The following is a 23,874-nucleotide window of genomic DNA, read 5'->3' as shown; positions in this document are numbered from 1 at the left end:
CTTGATCCAGTGACTGTGAAGGAACAGCGATGTTGTGTGGCTTGGAGGGGAACTTGCAGGTGGTGGTGGTCCCATGCATCTGCTGCCCTGGTCCTTCTAGGTGGTAGAGGTCGCGCGTTTGGAAGGTGCTGTTGAAGGAGCCTTGATGAGTTGCTGCAGTGCATCTTGTAGATGGTACACACTGCTGAAGCTGTGCATCTGTGGTGAAGGGAGTGAATGTTTAAGATTGTGGATGGGGTGCCAATCAAGCAGGCTGCTTTGTCCTGGATGTTGTTAAGCTCCTTGAGGTTTGTTGGAGCTGCACCCATCCATGCAAGTGGAGAGTATTCCATCACACTCCTGACTTGTGCCTTGCAGTTGGTGGACAGGCATTGGGGAGACAGGAAGTAGGTTACTTGCCACAGAATTCACAGCCTCTGTCCTACTCTTGTAGCCACAGCATTTATGTGGCTGGTCCGGTTTAGTTTCTGGTCAATGGTGACCCCAAGGATGCTGATAGTGGGGGATTCAGCGATGGTAATGCTGTTGAATGTCAAGGGGAGATGGTTAGATTCTGTCTTGTTTGAGAAGATCATTGCCTGGCACTTGTGTGGTGCGAATGTTACTTGCCACTTATTAGCCAAAGCCTGGATGTTGTCCAGGTCTTGCTGCATATGGACATGAGCTGCTTCAGTATTTGAGGAGTTGCGAATGGTGCTGAATATTGTGCAACCATTAGCGAACATCCCCACCTTATGATGGAGGGAAGGTCATTGATGAAGCAGCTGAAGATGGTTATGCCTAGGACAGTACCCTGAGGAACTCCTGCAGTGATGTCCTGGGAACTGAGATGATTAACCTCCCAGCAAGCACAACTATCTTCCTTTGTGCTAGTTGTGATTCCAGCCAGTGGAGTGGGTTATGTGCATAGAGTAATTTCAAGACCGATGTGTTTAATTATCATTTTTATATAGATAAATGTCAGCAGTTTCCAATTATTAATAGTTTTCACACAGTAATATTTAAAAGTAGACATTGTCTCTCGAGATAAGGAGGCCCAAAAGAAATAGATAAATGTCAGCAGTTTCCAATTATTAATAGTTTTCACACAGTAATATTTAAAAGTAGACATTGGATCAAATTGTAGTTTTGGAAATTTGAATTTCGCAAATATACAAGGGTACATCCACAAAATTAACTCAATTCTATTATTGTCTTCAAGCGAATGATGAATCAGTAATTTGACAGTGGAAATCTGTATATGTGATTTATCCTGTTAAAGTTTCTTTATGAAATGCTTTTGTATATCTGAACCAGACGGTTTTTAGTTATTAAAAACAGAAAGTGCTGGAAATACACAGCAGATCTGGCAGCATTTGTGGGGAGAGAAACTAAGTTAAAGTTTTAGGTCTGTGACCTTTCATCAGAATTGGTTTTTAGTTATGTTTTTCCCATTGTTTTTGGAACCATTAAGTCTGAGATTTCTTATGAAGAAATCGTCGATTATTACAGAATTGAAAACAAGCCGCTTGGCCCTTCAAATTGGTCCCTGTATTTTTCTCCACATGACCCATCTAGTCTAATCCCGTTTCTTGCTTGGTGTACATTTTGGGTCATTAGGGTCAGCATTACTTTACCGGAATAGGTTTAATTAACTAATTTTATTGCTAAGTTTAAGCTATGTTGAGTCTTGGTTTAAGGCAACACCTTTTCTTTAACTGGCAGTCATGATTGGTAACTTCTAGACCATGACCACATTGTATGGGTTATAACAAAATTCAGACACAAGAAAAAGGCAAGAGTGTAGAAATTGATCAATAAGGGTTAGACCCTTTCCAGTTCAGCCTGCCAACAAGAGGTATGTGATAAGAGTGAGTTGGCTCATTTTTCTCTCCCTCATTCATGGAAGTGCATTGGTTTTACTGAGCACCTTCACAACCTTGGTGTCATATTTGACACTGAGATGAGCTCCCAGCCACAATTGTGCCATTGCTAAGACTACCTATTTTCACCTCCGTAACATCACCAGACTTTGCCCTTGAGCATCCGTGACTTTAATCGCTTCACCGTTGGTGGCTAGGTTTCAGTTGCCTTGGCCCTAAACTCTGGAATTCCTTCCCTACAAATATCTGCCTAATTGTCTCTCTCCCTTTAAGACATTCCATAAAGCCTACCTCTTTGGTCAAGCTTTTGGTCATCTAACCTAATATCGTATCTCCTTATGTGGCTCAGTGTCATATTTTGTTTTATAATGCTCCTGTGAGGCACCTTGGGATGGTTTATTATGTTAAAAGTGCTAATAAATACAAGTTGTTTATTCAAAATTAAAATGTAAATGCCGTGTGCACTTACAAAGCAGAGATTAATGAATGCATCATGATATTCAAAAAGGATCAAGACCTGAAGCTGGAAATTATAGACTGGTTACCCAGGTATCCATAATTTGCTATCGGTCTTGATATAAAGAATGAGGAGTCGCCAGCATGGATTTGGAACCAATAACTCATCCCCCACAAATCTTCTGGTGTTCTTTAAGAAGATATTAAATCAGTTCAGGATATCCAGTGAACATAGTTGTTTAGATTTGCAGAAATGCATGATAAAAGTTCCTTATGTAAGACTGACAAAAGAAGTTGAGATAAATCAAATGAATGCTGTCTTTGCTAGCAGCATTTATAACTTTCTTGACAATAAAAACTTACGGCAGTGATAAATGGAGAAAGCTCTGTTTAGGGCCAGTAACCAGTGAAATTGTGCAGCGATCTCTGATGGGTGAGGCAGAACAGGGTGGCTTGGTGGTTGCATTTTGAGGTGTTTAAAAAAATTCTGACTGTTTTGTTTTCCATTGAAGCAGCACAGTGAGTGGGCCAGCATGGGTGGGAGCTGCTGAAATAGCAACAGAGAGTGGGCTGGAGCAACACATTGAATTGGAGGGAATCAGCTGAAGCCGCAAAGAACAGTACAGGAACAGGCCATTCGGCCCTCCAAGCCTGCGCCGATCATGATGCCTGTCTAAACTAAAACCTTCTGCACTTCCGGGGTCCATATCCCTCTATTCCCATCCTATTCATGTATTTGTCAAGATGTCTCTTAAATGTCGCTATCGTACCTGCTTCCACCACCTCCCCCGGCAGCAAGTTCCAGGCACTCACCACCCTCTGTGTAAAAAAAAAAAACTTGCCTTGCACATCCCCTCTAAACTTTGCCCCTCGCACCTTAAACCTATATCCCCTAGTAACTGACTCCTCCACCCTGGGAAAAAGCTTCTGACTATCCCCTCTGTCCATGCCACTCATAACTTTGTAAACCTCTATCATGTCGCCCCACCACCTGCGTCGTTCCAGTGAAAACAATCCAAGTTTATCCAACCTCTCCTCATAGCTAATGCCCTCCAGACCAGGCAACATCCTGGTAAATCTCTTCTGTACTCTCTCCAAAGCCTCCACATCCTTCTGATAGTGTGGCGACCAGAATTGTACGCAATATTCCAAGTGTGGCCTAACTAAGGTTCTGTACAGCTGCAGCATGATGACAATTTTTATACTCTATGCCTCGACCGATGAAGGCAAGCATGCTGTATGCCTTCTTGACTACCTTACCCACCTGTGTTGCCACTTTCAGTGATCTGTGGACCTGTACACCCAGATCTCTCTGCCTGTCGATACTCCTAAGGGTTCTGCCATTTACTGTATACTTCCCACCTGTATTAGACCTTCCAAAATGCATTACCTCACATTTGTCTGGATTAAACTCCATCTGCCATTTCTCCGCCCAAGTCTCCAACCGATCTATATCCTGCTGTATCCCCTGACAATCCTCATCACTATCTGCAACTCCACCAACCTTTGTGTCGTCCGCAAACTTACTAATCAGACCAGCTACATTTTCCTCCAAATCATTTATATATACTACAAACAGCAATGGTCCCAGCACTGATCCCTGCGGAACACCACTAGACACAGCCCTCCATTCAGAAAAGCACCCTTCCACTGCTACCCTCTGTCTTCGATGACCGAGCCAGTTCTGTATCCATCTTGCCAGCTCACCTCTGATCCCGTGTGACTCCACCTTTTGTACCAGTCTGCCATGAGGGACCTTGTCAAAGGCTTTACTGAAGTCCATGTAGATAACATCCACTGTCCTTCCTTCATCAATCATCTTCGTCACTTCATCAAAAAACTCGATCAAGTTAGTGAGACACGACCTCCCCTTCACCAAAACCATGCTGCCTCTCGTTAATAAGTCCATTTGTTTCCAAATGGGAGTAAATCCTGTCCCGAAGAATCCTCTCCAATAATTTCCCTACCACTGTCATAAGGCTCACCGGCCTGTAATTTCCTGGATTATCCTTACCACCCTTCTTAAACAAAGGAACAACATTGGCTATTCTCCAGTCCTCTGGAACCCCACCTGTAGCCAATGAGGATACAAAGATTTCTGTCAAGGCCCCAGCAATTTCCTCCCGTGCCTCCCTCAGTATTCTGGGGTCGATCCCATCAGGCCCTGGACTTAATGTTTTTCAAGACGCCCAACATCACCTCGTTTTTGATATCGACATGACCCAGACTATCTGCACTCCCTTCCCTAGACTCATCATCCACCAAGTCCAACTCTTTGGTGAATACTGATGCAAAGTACTCATTTAGTGCCTCGCCCATTTTCTCTGGCTCCACGCATAGATTCCCTCCTCTGTCCTGGAGTGGGCCAACCCTTTCCCTGGCTACCCCTTTGCTCTTTATATACGTATAAAAAGCCTTGGGATGCTCCTTAATCCTGTTTGCCTATGACTTTTCATGACCCCTTTTAGCCCTCCTGACTCCTTGCTTAAGTTCCTTCCTACTTTCTTTATATTCCTCAAGGGCTTCGTCTGTTCCCAGCCTTCTAGCCCTTACGAATGCTTCCTTTTTTTTTGACTAGGCTCACAATATCCCTCGTTATCCAAGGTTCCCGAAACTTGCCAAACTTATCCTTTGTCCTCACAGGAACATGCCAGTCCTGGATTCTAATCAACTGATGTTTGAAAGACTCCCACATGTCAGATGTTGTTTTACCCTCAAACAGCCACCCCCAATCTAAATTCTTCAGTTCCTGCCTAATATTGTTATAATTAGCCTTCCCTCAATTTAGCACCTTCACCCGAGGACTACTCTTATCCTTATCCACAAGTACCTTAAAACTTACAGAATTATTGTCACCTTCCCGAAATGTTCCCCTACTGAAACTTCGACCACCTGACCGGGCTCACTCCCCAATACCAGGTCCAGTACGACCCCTTCCCTAGTTGGGTTATCTACATATTGTTTCAAGAAGCCCTCCTGGATGCTCCTTACAAATTCTGCCCCATCCAAGCCCCTAGCACTAAGTGTGTCCCAGTCAATATAGGGGAAGTTAAAATCACCCACCACAACAATCCTGTTGTTTTTACATCTTTCCAAAATCTGCCTACATATCTGCTCCTCTACCTCCTGCTGGGTGTTGGAAGGCCTGTAGTAATCCCCCAACATTGTGACTGCACCCTTCCTATTCCTGAGCTCTACCCATATTGCCTTGCTGCAAGATCCCTCCGAGGTGTCCTCCCGCAGTACAGCTGTGATATTCTCCTTAACCAGTAATGCAACTCCCCCATCCCTTTTACATCCCCCTCTATCCCGCCTGAAGCATCTAAATCCCGGAACGTTTAGCTGCCAATCCTGCCCTTCCCTCAACCAAGTCTCTGTAATAGCAATAACATCATAGTTCCAAGTACTAATCCAAGCTCTAAGTTCATCTGCCTTACCTGTTGTACTTGTCTCTTTGAAACAAATGCGCTTCAGACCACCAGTCCTGCTGTGCTCAGCAACATCTCCCTGTCTGCTCTTCCTCTCAGTCTTACTGGCCTTATTCACTAGTTCCCCCTCAGTTACTTCACCTGCTGACCTACTGCTCTGGTTCCCACCTCCCTGCCACACTACTTTAAACCCTCCTGAGTGACGCTAGCAAACCTCGCAGCCAGGATATTTGTGCCCCTCCAGTTTAGATAACCCATCCTTCTTGTACAGGTCCCACCTGCAGGGGGAGTTCAGGGAGTTTGGTAGTAAGTTGAAAAACAAGGACCTCTAGGGTTGTAATCTCGGGATTACTCCCTGTGCCACGTGCCAGTGAGGCTAGAAATAGGAAAATAGTGCAGCTAAACACGTGGCTAAACAGCTGGTGTAGGAGGGAGGGTTTCAGATATCTGGATCATTGGGATCTCTTCTGGGACCGGTTTTAGATTTAGATTTAGAGATACAGCACTGAAACAGGCCCTTCGGCCCACCGAGTCTGTGCCGACCATTAACCACCCATTTATACTAATCCTACACTAATCCCATATTCCTACCACATCCTCACCTGTTCCTATATTCCCCTACCACCTACCTAAACTAGGGGCAATTTACAATGGCGAATTTACCAATCAACCTGCAAGTCTTTTGGCTGTGGGAGGAAACCCACGCAGACGCAGGGAGAACTTGCAAACTCCACACAGGCAGTACCCAGAATTGAACCCGGGTCGCTGGAGTTGTGAGGCTGCGGTGCTAACCACTATGCCACTGTGCTGCCCCAAAATTAGTGGCATCGTAAATAGTAAGGAGGAAAGCCTTAGATTACAGGACGATATAGATACGCCGGTAAGGTGGACAGAGTAGTGACAAATGGAATTTAATCCTGAGAAGTGTGAGGTGATGCATTTTGGGAGGACTAACAAGGCAAGGGAATATACAAAGGATGGTAGGACCCTAGGAAGTACAGAGTGTCAGAGGGACCTTAGTGTACTTGTCCATAGATCACTGAAGACAGCAGCACAGGTAGATAATGTGGTTAGGAAGGCATATGGGATACTTGCCTTTATTAGCCAAGGCATAAAATATAAGAGCAGGGAGGTTATGATAGAGCTGTATAAAACGCTAATTAGGCCACAGCTGGAGTACTGTGTACAGTTCTGGTCGCCACACTATAGGAAGGGTGTGGTTGCACTGGAGAGGGTGCAGAGGAGATTCACCAGGATATTGCCTGGGCTGGAGCATTTCAGCTATGAAGAGATACTGGATAGGCTAGGGTTGTTTTCCTTAGAGCAGAGAAGGCTGAGGGGGGACCTGATTGAGGTATACAAAATTATGAAGAGCATAGATAGGGTAGATAGGAAGAAACTTTTTCCCTTAGCAGAGGGATCAATAACCAGGGAGCATAGATTTACGTAAAGGGCAGGAGGTTTAGAGGAGATTTGAGGAAATTTATTTCCATACAGAGGGTGGTTGGAATCTGGAACACACTGCCTGAAGGCGTGGTAGAAGCAGGAACCCTCACAACATTTAAGAAGTATTTAGATGAGCACTTGAAGTGTCATAGCATACAAGGCTGTGGGCCAAGTGCTGGAAAATGGGAGTAGAATAGATAGGCTTGATGGCCGGCGTGAACACAGTGGGCTGAAGGGCCTGTTTCTGTGCTGTATAGTTCTATAACTCTATGACCAGACTTGTCTTTCTGTGGAAAGTTGAGTTTGTATCTACTGTGCAAATGCAGCAACTTCACACACTTAATGCATGTTAATGGTGAGGCAGACAGCAAAATGCCATTTTCGTGAAGCTAATGGCTCAACTTGGGAAGCATTTAACAGTGCATCTGCTGCTCACCTGAAGTTGCTGTATCATTCACACTTAAATAATTGTGAGTGGCCTTAGCTCACTATTATTTTGACAGCAAAATATTTATCAATATAAAGTAGTGCTGCATTTGGAGATGCAGAAAGGTTCATTGGCAATAAAGGGCTGAAGGGTTCTGGAATTTGAGCCTTTTCACTTTAATGCAAATACCATTACCTGAGAAATAGCCACACTCATTTGTGTAGAAAGCTAGTTTGCGGACCCTGAATAGAACAGTTGTTGGAGGGGCTTGTGACATGGAATGGATATATTTGTTTGTTTATCCAGAGTTGTTTAATTTATTAAGTAATCAATTTTTAATTTTAAGGGTATATATTGGCCCAGATTTTGGGATTGTAGTAATGGCGAAACTAGCAGAGTTTGCCGTCATTACAGCTGTGAAACTGCACGTGCACAGTTAAACATGGAAATCCAGAAATTGCTGTCAGTAATTCCACTCTCCTCCACAGGCTCCGCTGTTAAACTCCCAGTAGATGGAAATCTTTTGGAATCACTCGAATTGACGGGAACTTCCACTTTTAGGCTATTAGTCTTGTAGTAAAAACTCTTCAAAAAGTTATGCCTTGTTGAATGAGGTATAACTTTTTTTTAAGCAATGTGCTAATTTCATAATTACTAATAAACACCTTCTCTGGCCCTGAAAAGTTATGATGTTTGTGGAATGTCAACTTTCTCCACTTTGATAATTCTATAGGGCTTTAATTTTTTTTTTTAAGTTGGATATTTCAGTTTCTGCCTGAATCCCATGTATCTATCCCAATCTTTATTTCACTCTGGAAAATAATAGAAAGGGAAGGGTAACACATAAAATGCTGAAAATGCTCAGCAGGTCAGGCAGCATTTGTGGAAAGAGAAACATAATTTTAGGTTAATGACCTTTTAGAACTGGAAAAAGTTGGAAATGTAACAGGTTTTAAGCAAGCGCAGAGGCAAGGAAAGGTGGGACGAAAGGAACAAGGCGCGAGAGACTAAATAACAAAAAGGGATGATGGTGCAAGGTAACAGTGGTGAAGGCGCAGTGGTTAGCACCGCAGCCTCACAGCTCCAGGGACCCGGGTTCGATTCTGGGTACTGCCTGCCTGTGTGGAGTTTGCAAGTTCTCCCTGTGTCTGCGTGGGTTTTCTCCGGGTGCTCCGGTTTCCTCCCACAAGCCAAAAGTCTTGCAGGTTGATAGGTAAATTGGCTATTATAAATTGTCACTAGTATAGGTAGGTGGTAGGGAAATATAGGGACAGGTGGGGATGTTTGGTAGGAATATGGGATTAGTGTAGGATTAGTATAAATGGGTGGTTGATGTTCGGCACAGACTCGGTGGGCCGAAGGGCCTGTTTCAGTGCTGTATCTCTAATCTAATCTAATGTAAGAGGAGATGGTAGTGGGACAAGTAAAGAAACAAAAGATGGGTCTAGAGTGGGTGTAAATGGGAAAAGCAGAATCATCACCAAGTGCTACCATCCAAAAAAAAGAAGAGCGGGGGCAGAGGTTAGGATCTGAAATTGTTGAACTGTGTTGAGTCCAAAAGGTTTCAAAATGCCTAATTGAAAGATGATGTGCTGTTCCTTGAGCTTCGTTGGAAAAAGGTTGGAGGCTGAGGACAGAGAGGTCAGAGTGGCAGAGTATTAAAATGATGAGTGACTGGAAGCTCAGGGTCACGCTTGCAGACTGAACGAAGTTGTGCAGCAGAGTGGGCACCCAGTCTGCGTTTAGTCTTCCCAGGTGGAAGAGACAACATCGTGGGCAGCGACTAGTATACTAAATTGAAAGAAGTACAAGTAACTCGCTGTTTTACCTGGAAGGAGTGTTTGGGGCCTTGGACGGTGGGAAGGGAGAAGGTAAAATGGCAGATGTTGCATCACCCGCACTTGCATGCGAAGGAGAGGGGGTTTGTTTGGCAATGATTGAGGAGTGGACAAGTCCCTTCAGAATGCTGAAAGGAGAGGGGGAAGAAGATGTGTTTGGTGGTGGCTTTGCAAAAATGATGGAGGATGATCCATTGAATGTGAAGGCTGCTAATGGAAATCTTATTGTGGTATGGGAGGGAAGGGGTGTGAGCAGATGTGCAGGAAATGGAATGGACACAGTCAAGGGCCCTACCAACCTTGATTGAGGAAAAAGAAAGACATATCAAAAGCACAGGTATGGAATGTGGCATTGTCAGAACAGATGCAACGGAGACGGAAAAACAGGAAGCTGGGTGAGAGGAAAGTGGGAGGCAGTGGCTTATAGTGGACCTGTTGAGTATTTCCAGTATTTTCGATTGTTATTTAAGATTTCCAGCATCCATAGCATTTTGCTTTTATAAAAAGTTAAGGATAGTCAGTGCATTTTACTTCTTGGTTTGCTGTCTGTTAGAATTCTTCAGTGTGATTGGTTGCTTAGCCTGCTTGTTGGCATCATTTGCTGGATGCCGGTGACCCCCTCTAGTTGGTGCCAGAATCAAATCAATGTCTTATCAGGTGAAATCCACGTCACAGAGATTACTAGATCTTTGTGGGCATTTTTCTTCATGGTCAGCGGCGAGTGCCGTTGCTTTGCTGCTGATTACAAACTGCAAACCAACGGTGTCAGTGTAGAAATAACACTATTGCTGAAAAGACTTTGAAATATGGGAATAAACTAGTTGTTTATGTGGTCGTTTCTGATTGCTTTCTAGTGACTGGGAAAACTTTTTTATAAAGGGATATAGATTTAATAGCAAATGTCCCTGTGCAGTTCTTGTGGTTAAATTATAAACCAGTGTTTCACTGGAAGATGTACATTGTATTACACCAACACGCAGAGAATATGTTTACCCTTTTCTTAGGTGCACAAGCACTAGTAGGTATATTTTAAATGTTTTACATATCAAGAAATTAATTTACTAAGAAACTGACTATAGTACACCAATTAAACTTATAAATGGTTCAGTACAGTTCTTTCAGTGACTTTAAATCAGGTTACTCACAGGTGGAGAACTGGACGCTTACTAAAATTGCATATTTTTGTGTTAACAGTATTTTCAACTGTATTAATAAAATTCCATCAGATGACCACTCTTAAATACATCCATTAATAGTTTTTCATGGTGAAAAAGAAATAAAACACACTATCACACTGCCTGATTGTGCTGGTCCATGAATATTTTACATTTGTGATTATGCAAATGGACTTTAGTGGAAACTTGAAGTCTAACCTAACAATCACAGTTTTGAGTGCAATTTCCCGATTATGCCCAAAGCAGAAACTCTACCCCATATAGGTTTTGATTGACTGGTTGAATTTCAGTAAATAATACATTTCAATCAGTATGCTTTATGCTCAATCGACATACTTGTAATGTTCCCACACCAACAGACACTCATCAGAGCTCAACATTGTCCTGTGTTTTAGGCTTCTATATTGTATTGGTGGATACCTGAAATATGTCAGGCATTTGCTAGTTGAGTAGATTTTTGTTTTTGTTTCTCTCTATTCTACTCGTGACTAATGTACCTTCTGTTATTTTTGTCGTGCATGGCAGATTTGCTTAAGTGTGTGGGCGGTTAAAATTATTTGCGCAGACATACATAGTAACTTAATGGGGCCCATTTGTGCGCAGCCTGCACGGGAACTCAGTTTGCTGATTGGCTGGCTACGCAGCTTGGAGGGAACATTGCTCATGACTGCGTCATATATCTCGATTTGAATAGTGTGGCTCCTTTTTATGTAGTGGCTAAGATTGGAGGCAAAACTGTAACTGAACAAGGGGCTGCTTTTAAAGAGGAGATAGTTCCGGTACAGTCAAGGTAAATACCCATGGTGGGGAGGGGGAGTGGTGGGAAGGTAGGGCAAACAGCTCCAGAGCTCCCTGGATGACGAAAGAGAGAGAAATCTGAAGCAGAAAAGGGGTGCAAATGACAGATGTCAGGTGAATAATAGAATTGAGAACCAGGCTAAATATAGAAGGTTCAAAGGGGAGTGAAAAAACATAAGCAAAGACAGGGTATGAGAAGAGAGTCACAGCTAACATAAAAGGGAATCTAAAAGTCTTCTATCGCATATAAATAGTAAAAGAGTGGCTAAAGAAGGAGTAGGGCTGATTGGGGACCTAAAATGGGATTTACACATGGAGGCAGAGGGCATGGCTGAGGTACTGTATGAGTACTTTGTATCTTTCTTTACCAAGGAAGAAAATGCTGCCCAAGTCATGGTGAAAGAGACAGTGGATGGGCTAAAAATTTATAAAGAGGAGGTATAAGATAGGTTGGCTGTACTTAAAGTTGATAAGTCACCAGGACCGGATGAGATGCATCCCAAGATACTTGGAGAAGAAAGGGTGGAAATTGCGGAGGCACTAGCCATAGTCTTCCAATCCTCCTTAGATACAGGTGTGATGCTAGAGGACTGGAAAATTGCAAAAGGGGTGTAAGGGCAAGTCAGTTTATCCTCAGTGGTGGGAAAGATTTAAGAAACAGTAATTCGGGGCAACATTAATAGTTACTTGGACAAATGTGGATTAGTTAAGGAAAGCGCCACGGATCTGTTAAGGACAAATTATGTTTAACTAACTTGCTTGAGTTTTATGATGCAACAGGGAGGGTCGATGAGGGTAATACAATTGATGTGGTGTACATGGACTTCCAAAAGGCATTTGATAATGTGTCACAGAACAGGTTTGACAGCAAAGTTAAAGCCCATGGACAGAAGCAGCATGGATGTGAAATTGGCTGAGTGACAGGAAATGGAGTAGTTGTGAATGGTTGTTTTTTGGACTGGAGGAAGGTATGTAGTGGGGTTCCCCAGGGGTCTGTGTTAGGACTGCTGCTTTTTTTGATATGTTAATGACCTAGACTTGGGTGTACGGGGCACAATTTCAAAATTTGTGGATGACACAAAACTTGGAAGTATTGTGAACTGTGAGGAGGATAATGATGAACTTCAAGAGGACATAAACAGGCTGGTGGAATGGGCGAACAAATAGCAGATGAAATTTAATGCTTAAAAGTGTGAAGTGATTCATTTTGGAAGAGGGAACGAGGAGAGGCAAGGACCTGGGGGTATAGAGGCACAAATCATTGAAGGTTGCAGGGCAGGTTGAGAAAGCATACAGCATCCTGAGCTTTATAAATAGGGGTATGGAGTACAAGAACAAGGAATTTATGATAAATCTGTATAAAACACTATAGAGTATTTATTTATTTTATTTATTTAGAGATACAGCACTGAAACAGGCCCTTCGGCCCACCGAGTCTGTGCCAACCAACAACCACCCATTTATACTAACCCTACAATAATCCCATATTCCCTACCACCTACCTACACTAGGGGCATTTACAATGGCCAATTTACCTATCAGCGGCAAGTCTTTGGCGGTGGGAGGAAACCGGAGCACCCGGCGAAAACCCATGTGGTCACAGGGAGCACTTGCAAACCCCACACAGGCAGTACCCAGAATTGAACCCGGGTCCTGGAGCTCTGAGGCTGCGGTGCTAACCACTGTGCAGTTCTGGGCACAATGTTTTACGAAGGATGTTGAGGCATCAGAGAGGGTACAGAAAAGATTCTCGAGAAAGGTTCCAGGGCTGAGGAACTTCAGTTATTTGAATAGGTTGGAGTAGTTGGGGCTGTTCTCTTTGGAGAAGAGATGATTAAGAGGAGATTTGGGAGAGGTGCTCAAAATCATGAGGGGTCTGTACAGGATAGGGAGAAACTGCTCTTAATTGCAGAAGGATCCAAAACCAGTGGACACCAATTTTAAGGTGATTGGTAAAAGAGGTAACAGCAACATGAGGAAAAACTTTTTTACGCAGTGGGCGGTTAGGATCTGGAATGCCCGAGATTGTGGTGGAGGTAGGTTAAATCAAGGCCTTCAAAAGAGAATCAGATAATTATCTGCAAAGAAAACTTTTGCAGGGCTACGGGGAAAAGGCACTGGAGTGGGACTAGGTGAATTGCTTTTGCAGAGAGCCAACACGATAGGCTAAATAGCTTCTGTGTTGTAGCCATTCTAGGATTCTATATAGGGCGGTGCAGTGGTTAGCACTGCAGCCTCACAGCTCCAGCGACCCGGGTTCGATTCTGGGTACTGCCTGTGCGGAGTTTGCAAGTTCTCCCTGTGAGTGGCTGCGTGGGTTTTCGCCAGGTGCACCGGTTTCCTCCCACAGCCAAAGACTTGCAGGTTGTCAGGTAAATTGGCCATTATAAATTGCCCCTAGTATAGGTAGGTGGTAGGGGAATTGAGGAAAGGTGGGGATGTGAGAGGGTAATGGGATTAATGTAAGGATTAGTATAAATGGGTGGTTGATGGTCGGCACAGACTCGGTGGGCCGAAGGTCCTGTTTCAGTGCTGTATCTCTAAATAAATAAATAATATGAAAGCAATTCCATTGGTAGAAGGGGTTACCATGACCTTGAAATCAATCTTGGGCGGCGCAGTGGTTAGCACCGTAGCCTCACAGCTCCAGCGACCCGGGTTCGATTCTGGGTACTGCCTGTGCGGAGTTTGCAAGTTCTCCCTGTGAGTGGCTGCGTGGGTTTTCGCCAGGTGCTCCGGTTTCCTCCCACATGCCAAAGACATGCAGGTTGATAGGTAAATTGGCCTTTATAAATTGCCCATAGTATAGGTAGGTGGTAGGGAAATATAGGGACAGGTGGGGATGTGGTAGGAATATGGAATTAGTGTAGGATTAGTATAAATGGGTGGTTGATGGTCGGCACAGACTCGGTGGGCCGAAGGGCCTGTTTCAGTGCTGTATCTATCCACTATAGCAATCTCTGTTAATTTCAGAGTGTGAGGGATCTGGGGATAGCTCTGCATACCAATTGCATGCATTGAATCACACTTTTGTTGCAAAAGCTAAAGTAGGAGGGAAAGTTCTGATTTATCAATTTGCATTGGGTACTTAGCAAGGGAACTCTGAAGTGGAGAGACAAGGGTAGCATGACAAGAATATGAAATTAAAACATAGGGAAAAGGAAGATCATTGACAGAGATCAGGTGAGTGGGGAAAATAAATACCAATGTCTGTCGTTTTAAAAATGAAGTCTGAGGATTCAAACTAAGACACGATGAAATCCAGTCCCAAATGGTGCTTTAACAGGAAGCTCTTTTGTTATTTAGGATTTAATTAATTGACAAAATATAAACTAATTGTGGAATTCACTCATTAATTGGGGAGGTGGCGTAGTGGTATTGTCACTGGACTAGTAATCTAGAGACCCAGAGTATTGCTCTGGAGACATGGATTCAAATTCCACCACAGCAGAAGGTGGAATTTGAATTCAATTAATAAAAAAATCTGGAATTAAAAGTTGATCTAATGATGGCCATGAAATCATTGTCGATTGTTGTAAAAACCCATCTGGTTCACTAATGTCCTTTAGGGAAGGAAATCTGATGTCTGGCCGACATGTGACTCCAGACCCATAGCAATGTGGTTGATTCTTAAATGCCCTCTGAATTGGCCTAGCAAGCCACTCAGTTGTATCTAACTGCTACTTCAATAAAGAATGAAACGGGATGGACCACCCGGCATTGACCTAGGTACCAGAAACGACAACGGCAAACCCAGCCCTGGACTGCAATGTCCTCCTTACTAACATCTGGGGGCTTGTGCCAAAGTTGGGAGAGCTGTCCCACAGACTAGTCAAGCAACAGCCTGACGTACCTTACAGACAATGTCCCAGACACCGTCATCACCATCCCCGGTTATGTCCAGTCCCACCAGCAGGACAGACCCACCAGAGGTGGCAGCCACAATGGGTATACAGTTGTGAGCGAGTTGCCCTGGGAGTCCTCAACCTTGCCTCTGGACCCCATGAAGTCTCATGGCATCAAGTCAGACATGGGCAAGGAAACCTCCTGCTGATTACCACATACTGTCCTCCCTCAGCTGATAAATCAGTACTGTTCCATGTTGAACACCACTTGGAGGAAGCACTGAGGGTGACAAGGGCACAGAATGTACTCTGGGTGGGGGACTTCAATGTCCATCAAGTGTGGCTCAGTAGCACCACTACTGACCAAGCTGGCCAAATCCCAAAGGACCTAGCTGCTAGACTGGGTATGAGGCAAGTGGTGAGGGAACCAACAAGAGGCAAAAACATACTTGACCTCGTCCTCACCAATCTGCCTGCTGCAGATGCATCTGTCCGTGACAGTATTGGTAGGAGTGATAACCGCACGGTCCTTGTGGAGACGAAGTCCCGCCTTCACATTGAGGATACGCTACAACGTGTTGTGTGGCACTACCCCCGTGCTAAATGGGTTAGATTTCGAACAGATCTAGCAATGAAAAACATGGGCATCCATGAGGAACTGTGGGCCATCAGCAGCAGCAGAATTGTACTCAACCACAATCTGTAAGCTCATGGCCTGGCATATCCCCCACTCTACCATTACCATCAAGCCAGGAGACCAACCCTGATTCAATGAAGAATACAGGAGGGCATGGCAGGAGCAGCACCAGGCATACCTCAAAATGAGGTGTCAACCTGGTGAAGCTACAACCCAGGACTACTTGCGTGCCAAACTGCGTAAGCAGCATGCGATAGACTGAGCTAAGCGATCCCATAACCAACGGATCAGATCTAAGTTCTGCAGTCCTGCCACATCCAGCCGTGAATGGTGGCGGACAATTAAATAACTAACTTGTCAAGCAACAGTCTGACATAGTCATAGTCACAGTCACGGAAACATGCCTTACAATGTCCCAGACACTGCTATCACCATCCCTGGCAGGCAGATAGGTGAGGACGAGGTCAAGTATGTTTTTCCCTCTTGGTTCTCTCACTACTTGCTGCATACCCAGTCTAGCAGCTATGTCAATAAAAGCAAAATACTGCGGATGCTGGAAATCTGAAACAAAAACAAGAAATGCTGGATTCACTCAGCAGGTCTGGCAGCATCTGTGGAAAGAGAAGCAGAGTTAACGTTTCGGGTCAGTGACCCTTCCTCGGAACTGACAAATATTAGAAAAGTCACAGATTATAAACAAGTGAGGTGGGGGTTGGGCAAGAGATAACAAAGGAGAAGGTGCAGATTGGACCAGGCCACATAGCTGACCAAAAGGTCACGGAGCAAAGGCAAACAATATGTTAATGGTGTGTTGAAAGACAAAGCATTAGTACAGATTAGGTGTGAATATACTGAATATTGAACATCAGCAAGTGCAAACCTGAAGAAAAACAACCTGAAAAAAACAGTGGGTAAGCAAACTGAACAAACTAAGATGAAATGAAATAAATGCAAAAAAAGATTGTAAAAAATGTAAAAAGGAATGCAAAAAAAAAAGGAATAAAAAATAACTAAAAATGAAAGTAAAGTGGGGGGCTGTCATGCTCTGAAATTATTGAACTCAATGTTCAGTCCGGCAGGCTGTAGTGTGCCTAATCGGTAGATGAGATGCTGTTCCTCGAGCTTGTGTTGATGTTCACTGGAACACTGCAGCAATCCCAGGACAGAGATGTGAGCATGAGAGCAGGGGGGAGTGTTGAAATGGCAAGCAACCGGAAGCTCAGGGTCCTGCTTGCGGACTGAGCGGAGATGTTCCGCAAAGCGGTCACCCAGTCTGCGCTTGGTCTCCCCAATGTAGAGGAGACCACACTGTGAGCAGCGAATACAGTATACTACATTGAAAGAAGTACAAGTAAATCACTGCTTCACCTGAAAGGAGTGTTTGGGGCCTGGGATAGTGAGGAGAGAGGAGGTAAATGGGCAGGTATTACACCTCCTGCGATTGCAAGGGAAGGTGCCCTGGGACGGGGACGAGGTGGTGGGGGTAATGGAGGAGTGGACCAGGGTGTCGCGGAGGGAACGATCCCTTCGGAATGCTGACGGGAAGGGAGGGGAAGATGCGACTGGTAGTGGCATCACGCTGGAGGTGGCGAAAATGGCGGAGGATGATCCTTTGGATATGGAGGCTGGTGGGATGAAAAGTGAGGACAAGGGGAACCCTGTCACGGTTCTGGGAGGGAGGGGAAGGGGTGAGGGTAGAGGTGCGGGGAATGGGTCGGACACGGTTGAGGGCCCTGTCAACCACAGTGGGGGGAAATCCTCGGTTGAGGAAAAAGGAGGTCATATCAGAAGCACCGTCATGGAAGGTAGCATCATCAGAGCAGATGCGTCGGAGACGGAGAAACTGGGAGAATGGAATGGAGTCCTTACAGGAGGTAGGGTGTGAAGAAGTGTAGTCGAGGTAGCTGTGGGAGTCAGTGGGCTTATAATGGATATTGGTAGACAACCTATCCCCAGAGATGGAGACAGAGAAGTCGAGGAAGGGAAGGAAAGTGTCAGAGATGGACCATGTAAAGGTGAGAGAAGGGTGGAAATTGGAAGCAAAGTTGATAAAGTTTTCTAGTTCGGGGCGGGAGCAGGAAACGGCACCGATACAGTCATCAATGTACCGGAAAAAGAGTTGGGGGAGGGGGCCTGAGTAGGACTGGAACAAAGAATGCTCGACATATCCCACAAAAAGACAGGCATAACTAGGACCCATGCGGGTACCCATAGCGACACCTTTTACTTGAAGGAAATGCATGGAGTTGAAGGAGAAGTTGTTCAATGTGAGAACAAGTTCAGCCAGGCGGAGGAGGGTGGTGGTGGATAGGGACTGGTTGGGCCTCTGTTCCAGGAAGAAGCGGAGAGCCCTCAAACCATCCTGGTGGGGGATGGAGGTGTAGAGCGATTGGACGTCCATAGTGAAGAGGAGGCGGTTGGGACCAGGAAACTGGAAATTGTCAAAATGACGTAGGGCGTCAGAAGAGTCACGGATGTAGGTGGGAAGAGACTGGACCAGCGGAGAAAAGATAGAGTCTAGATAGGAAGAAATAAGTTCAGTTGGGCAGGAGCAGGCTGACACAATGGGTCTGCCGGGACAGTCCCGTTTGTGGATTTTGGGAAGGAGGTAGAAGCGGGCTGTCCGGGGTTGCGGGACTATGAGGTTGGAAGCTGTAGAGGGAAGATCTCCAGAGGAGATGAGGTCTGAGGACTGATTCCACGTGGATTCCAACTGCAGTGAATACACGGCAAGGGGTCAGATCAGAAGGGGTGGGGTCAGAGGGAAGTGAAGCGGAAGGAGGATCTGGAGGGGCATTAGTCCCCATCAGCTTCTGGAGCTTGCGTTCCTTAACACCTGAAAGGAAGAAAAAAAGTTTTTTGTTAATGCGTCGGTTGAGACGTAAGATGAGATGAAACTGCGGAGTAGAACAGATTTGAGATAAGGTGAGACGGTGCTGCTGGAGAGGGAGGTCCAGTGTGTGCTAATGGCGGCGCATAGCACTGAGTGTGGATCTCAGGATGCGGCGAGAGTAGCAGTCGGAGGAACGTTGTATTTCTCGGAGATACCTGTGATCCTGGGTGGTTTCAAAGCGTGATGGGTGAAACTGCAGTTGGAATCCACGTGGAATCAGTCCTCAGACCTCATCTCCTCTGGAGATCTTCCGTGACTCTTCTGACGCCCTACGTCATTTTGACTATTTCCAGTTTCCTGGTCCCAACCGCCTCCTCTTCACTATGGACGTCCAATCGCTCTACACCTCCATCCCCCACCAGGATGGTTTGAGGGCTCTCCGCTTCTTCCTGGAACAGAGGCCCAACCAGTCCCCATCCACCAACACCCTCCTCCGCCTGGCTGAACTTGTTCTCACATTGAACAACTTCTCCTTCAACTCCATGCATTTCCTTCAAGTAAAAGGTGTCGCTATGGGTACCCGCATGGGTCCTAGTTATGCCTGTCTTTTTGTGGGATATGTCGAGCATTCTTTGTTCCAGTCCTACTCAGGCCCCCTCCCCCAACTCTTTTTCCGGTACATTGATGACTGTATCGGTGCCGTTTCCTGCTCCCGCCCCGAACTAGAAAACTTTATCAACTTTGCTTCCAATTTCCACCCTTCTCTCACCTTTACATGGTCCATCTCTGACACTTCCCTTCCCTTCCTCGACTTCTCTGTCTCCATCTCTGGGGATAGGTTGTCTACCAATATCCATTATAAGCCCACTGACTCCCACAGCTACCTCGACTACACTTCTTCACACCCTACCTCCTGTAAGGACTCCATTCCATTCTCCCAGTTTCTCCGTCTCCGACACATCTGCTCTGATGATGCTACCTTCCATGACGGTGCTTCTGATATGACCTCCTTTTTCCTCAACCGAGGATTTCCCCCCACTGTGGTTGACAGGGCCCTCAACCGTGTCCGACCCATTCCCCGCACCTCTACCCTCACCCCTTCCCCTCCCTCCCAGAACCGTGACAGGGTTCCCCTTGTCCTCACTTTTCATCCCACCAGCCTCCATATCCAAAGGATCATCCTCCGCCATTTTCGCCACCTCCAGCGTGATGCCACTACCAGTCGCATCTTCCCCTCCCTTCCCCTGTCAGCATTCCGAAGGGATCGTTCCCTCCGCGACACCCTGGTCCACTCCTCCATTACCCCCACCACCTCGTCCCCGTCCCAGGGCACCTTCCCTTGCAATCGCAGGAGGTGTAATACCTGCCCATTTACCTCCTCTCTCCTCACTATCCCAGGCCCCAAACACTCCTTTCAGGTGAAGCAGCGATTTACTTGTACTTCTTTCAATGTAGTATACTGTATTCGCTGCTCACAGTGTGGTCTCCTCTACATTGGGGAGACCAAGCGCAGACTGGGTGACCGCTTTGCGGAACATCTCCGCTCAGTCCGCAAGCAGGACCCTGAGCTTCCAGTTGCTTGCCATTTCAACACTCCCCCCCTGCTCTCATGCTCACATCTCTGTCCTGGGATTGCTGCAGTGTTCCAGTGAACATCAACGCAAGCTCGAGGAACAGCATCTCATCCACCGATTAGGCACACTACAGCCTGCCGGACTGAACATTGAGTTCAATAATTTCAGAGCATGACAGCCCCCCACTTTACTTTCATTTTTAGTTATTTTTTATTCCTTTTTTTTTTTTGCATTCCTTTTTACATTTTTTACAATCTTTTTTTGCATTTATTTCATTTCATCTTAGTTTGTTCAGTTTGCTTACCCACTGTTTTTTTCAGGTTGTTTTTCTTCAGGTTTGCACTTGCTGATGTTCAATATTCAGTATATTCACACCTAATCTGTACTAATGCTTTGTCTTTCAACACACCATTAACATATTGTTTGCCTTTGCTCCGTGACCTTTTGGTCAGCTATGTGGCCTGGTCCAATCTGCACCTTCTCCTTTGTTATCTCTTGCCCAACCCCCACCTCACTTGTTTATAATCTGTGACTTTTCTAATATTTGTCAGTTCCGAAGAAGGGTCACTGACCCGAAACGTTAACTCTGCTTCTCTTTCCACAGATGCTGCCAGACCTGCTGAGTGAATCCAGCATTTCTTGTTTTTGTTGCTAGCAGCTATGTCCTTTGGGACTTGGCCAGCTTGGTCAGTAGTTGTGCTACCAAGCCACTCTTGGTAATGGATATTGAAGTCCCCCACCCAGAGTTGATTCCGCGTTCTTGCCACCCTCGGCGTTTCTTCCAAGTGGTGTTCAACATGGAACAGTACTGATTCATCAGCTGAGGGAGGGCAGTAGGTGGGTAATCAGCATGAGGTTTACTTGCCTATGTCTGACCTGATGCCATGAGACTTCATGGGATCCAAAGTCAATGTTGAGGACTCCCAGACTGTATACCCATTGTGCCGCCACCTCTGGTGGGTCTGTCCTGCCGGTGGGACAGGACATACCCAGGGATGGTGCCTGGGACATTGTCTGTAAGGTATGATTCCATGAGTATGACAATGTCGGGCTGTTGCTTGACTAGTCTGTAGGATAGCTCTCCCAACTTTGACACAAGCCCTCAAATGTTAGAAAGGAGGACTTTGCAGGGTCGACCGGGCTGGGTTTGCCGTTGTCGTTTCTGGTGCCTAGGTCGATGCTGGGTGTTCCATCGGGTTTCATTCTTTATCGACGTAGCAGTTAGATACAGCTGAGTGGCTTGCTAGGCCACTTCGAAGGGCATTTAAGAGTCAACCGCATTGCTGTGGGTCTGGAGTCACATGTAGGCCAGACATCAGATCTCCTTCCCTAAAGGACATTAGTAAACCAGATGGGTTTTTACAACAACTCGTCAATGGTTTCATGGCCATCATTAGATCAACATTTAATTCAAGATTTTTTATTAATCTTGAATTCAAATTCAACCTTCTGCTGTGGTGGAATTTGAACCCATGTCTCCAGAGCAATACTCTGGGTCTCTAGATTACTAGTCCAGTGACAATACCACTACGTCACCTTCCCAATTAATGAGTGAATTCCAAAATTAGTTTATATTTTGTCAATTAATTAAATCCTAAATAACAAAAGAGCTTCCTGTTAAAGCACCATTTGGGACTGGACTCCATCGTGTCTTAGTTTGAATCCTAGGACTTAATTCATTTTTTAAAAACAACAGACATTGGTATTTATTTTCCCCACTGTCCCACTGGCAGGACAGACCCACCAGAGGTGGCAGCACAATCGTCAATGATGGGGGAGCCCAGCACATCAGTACAAAAGGTAAGGCTGAAGCATTTGCAACAATCTTCAGCCAGAGGTGCCAAGTTGATGATCCATCTCAGCCTCCTCCTGAAGTTCCCAGCATCATAGATGCCAGACTTCAGCCAATTCAGATCACTCCGCGTGATATCAAGAAACAACTGAAGGCACTGGATACTGCAAAGGCTATGGGCCTGACAATATTCCAGCAATAGTACTGAAGACCTGTGCTCCTGAACTTGCTGCGCCGTTAGCCAAGCTGTTCCAGTACAGCTATAACACTGGCATCTACCCAGCAATGTGGAAAATTGCCCAGCTATGTCCTGTACACGAAAAGCAGGACAAGTCCAATCCAGCCAATTACCGTCCGATCAGTCTACTCTCAATCATCAGTAAAGTGATGGAAGGTGTCATCGACAGTGCTATCAAGCGGCACTTGCACAGCAATAACCTGCTCAGTGGCACTCAGTTTGGGGTCCGCCAGGACCACTCAGCTTCTGACCTCATTCCAGCCTTGGTTCAAACATGGACAAAAGAGCTGAACTCGAGATGAGGTGAGTGTGACTGTCCTTGACACCAAGGCAGCCTTTGACCAAGTATGTAATCAGGGAGCCCTAGCAAAGTTGAAGTCAATGGAATCAAGGGGAAAATGCTCCGCTGGTTGGAGTCATACCTAGCGCAAAGGAAGATGATTGTGGTTGTTGGAGGTCAATCATCTGAGCTGCAGGACATTACTACAGGAGATCCTCAGGGTAGTGTCCTAGGCCCAAACATCTTCAGCTGCTTCATCAATGACCTTCCTTCAATCATAAGGTCATAAGTGGGGATGTTCACTGATTGCACAATGTTCAGCACCATTTACGACCCCTCAGATACTGAAGCAGTCTATAAAGAAATGCAGCAAGACCTGGACAATATCCAGGCTTGGGCTGATAAGTGGCAAGTAACACTCATGCCACACAAGTGCCAAGCAATGACCATCTCCAACAAGAGAGAATCTAACCATCTCCCCTTGACATTCAATGGCATAACGATTGCTGAGGCCCCCACTATCAACATCCTCGGGGTTACCATTGACCAGGAACTGAACTTGAGTAGCCATATAAATACCGTGGCTACAAGAGCAGGTCAGAGGCTAGGAATCCTGCGGCGAGTCACTCACCACCTGACTCCCCAAAGCCTGTCCACCATCTACAAGGCACAAGTCAGGAGTGTGATGGAATACTCTCCACTAGCATGGATGGGTGCAGCTCCAACAATAGACAAGAAGCTCAACACCATCCAGGACAAAGCAGCCTGCTAGATAGGCACCTCATCCACGAAAATTCACTCACTCCACCACTGATGCACAGTGGCAGCAATGCACTAAGGCTCTTTAGACAGCATCTTCCAAACTTGAGACCTCTACCACCTAGAAGGACAAGGGCAGCAAATGCATGGGAACATGCCAAGCCACACACCATCCTGAATTGGAACTATAATCGCCATTCCTTCACTATTGCTGGGATAAAATCCTGGAATTCCCTTCCTAACAGCACTGTGGGTGTACCTACCTCACATGGACTGCAGCGGTTCAAAAAGGCAGCTCACCGCCACCTTCTCAAGGGCAATTAGGGATGGGCAATAAATGCTGGCCTAGCCTGCGACACCCACGTCCCCATGAATGAAGAAAAAAAGGTAAGACAGCTGGTCAGGCATGGCTAATATGGTTAGCAAACACTTTGTGTATAATAATAGCAGCTGTGTGACTATGCTGCCTTTGGGTAACTCAAAGGA

General features: G+C 45.6%; 1 protein-coding gene across 2 annotated transcripts in view; it reads left to right on the top strand.

Annotated features, from left to right (window-relative positions):
- LOC137355506 (A disintegrin and metalloproteinase with thrombospondin motifs 14) overlaps positions 1-23,874 on the top strand; it is a 216,831-nt gene that overhangs the window by 69,874 nt on the left and 123,083 nt on the right. The gene's annotated exons all lie outside the window — the stretch shown is intronic.

The sequence above is a fragment of the Heterodontus francisci genome, chromosome 42 (genome assembly GCF_036365525.1).
Source record: "Heterodontus francisci isolate sHetFra1 chromosome 42, sHetFra1.hap1, whole genome shotgun sequence".
NCBI lineage: Eukaryota > Metazoa > Chordata > Chondrichthyes > Heterodontiformes > Heterodontidae > Heterodontus > Heterodontus francisci.
This window is presented reverse-complemented; position numbering and strand designations above follow the sequence as displayed.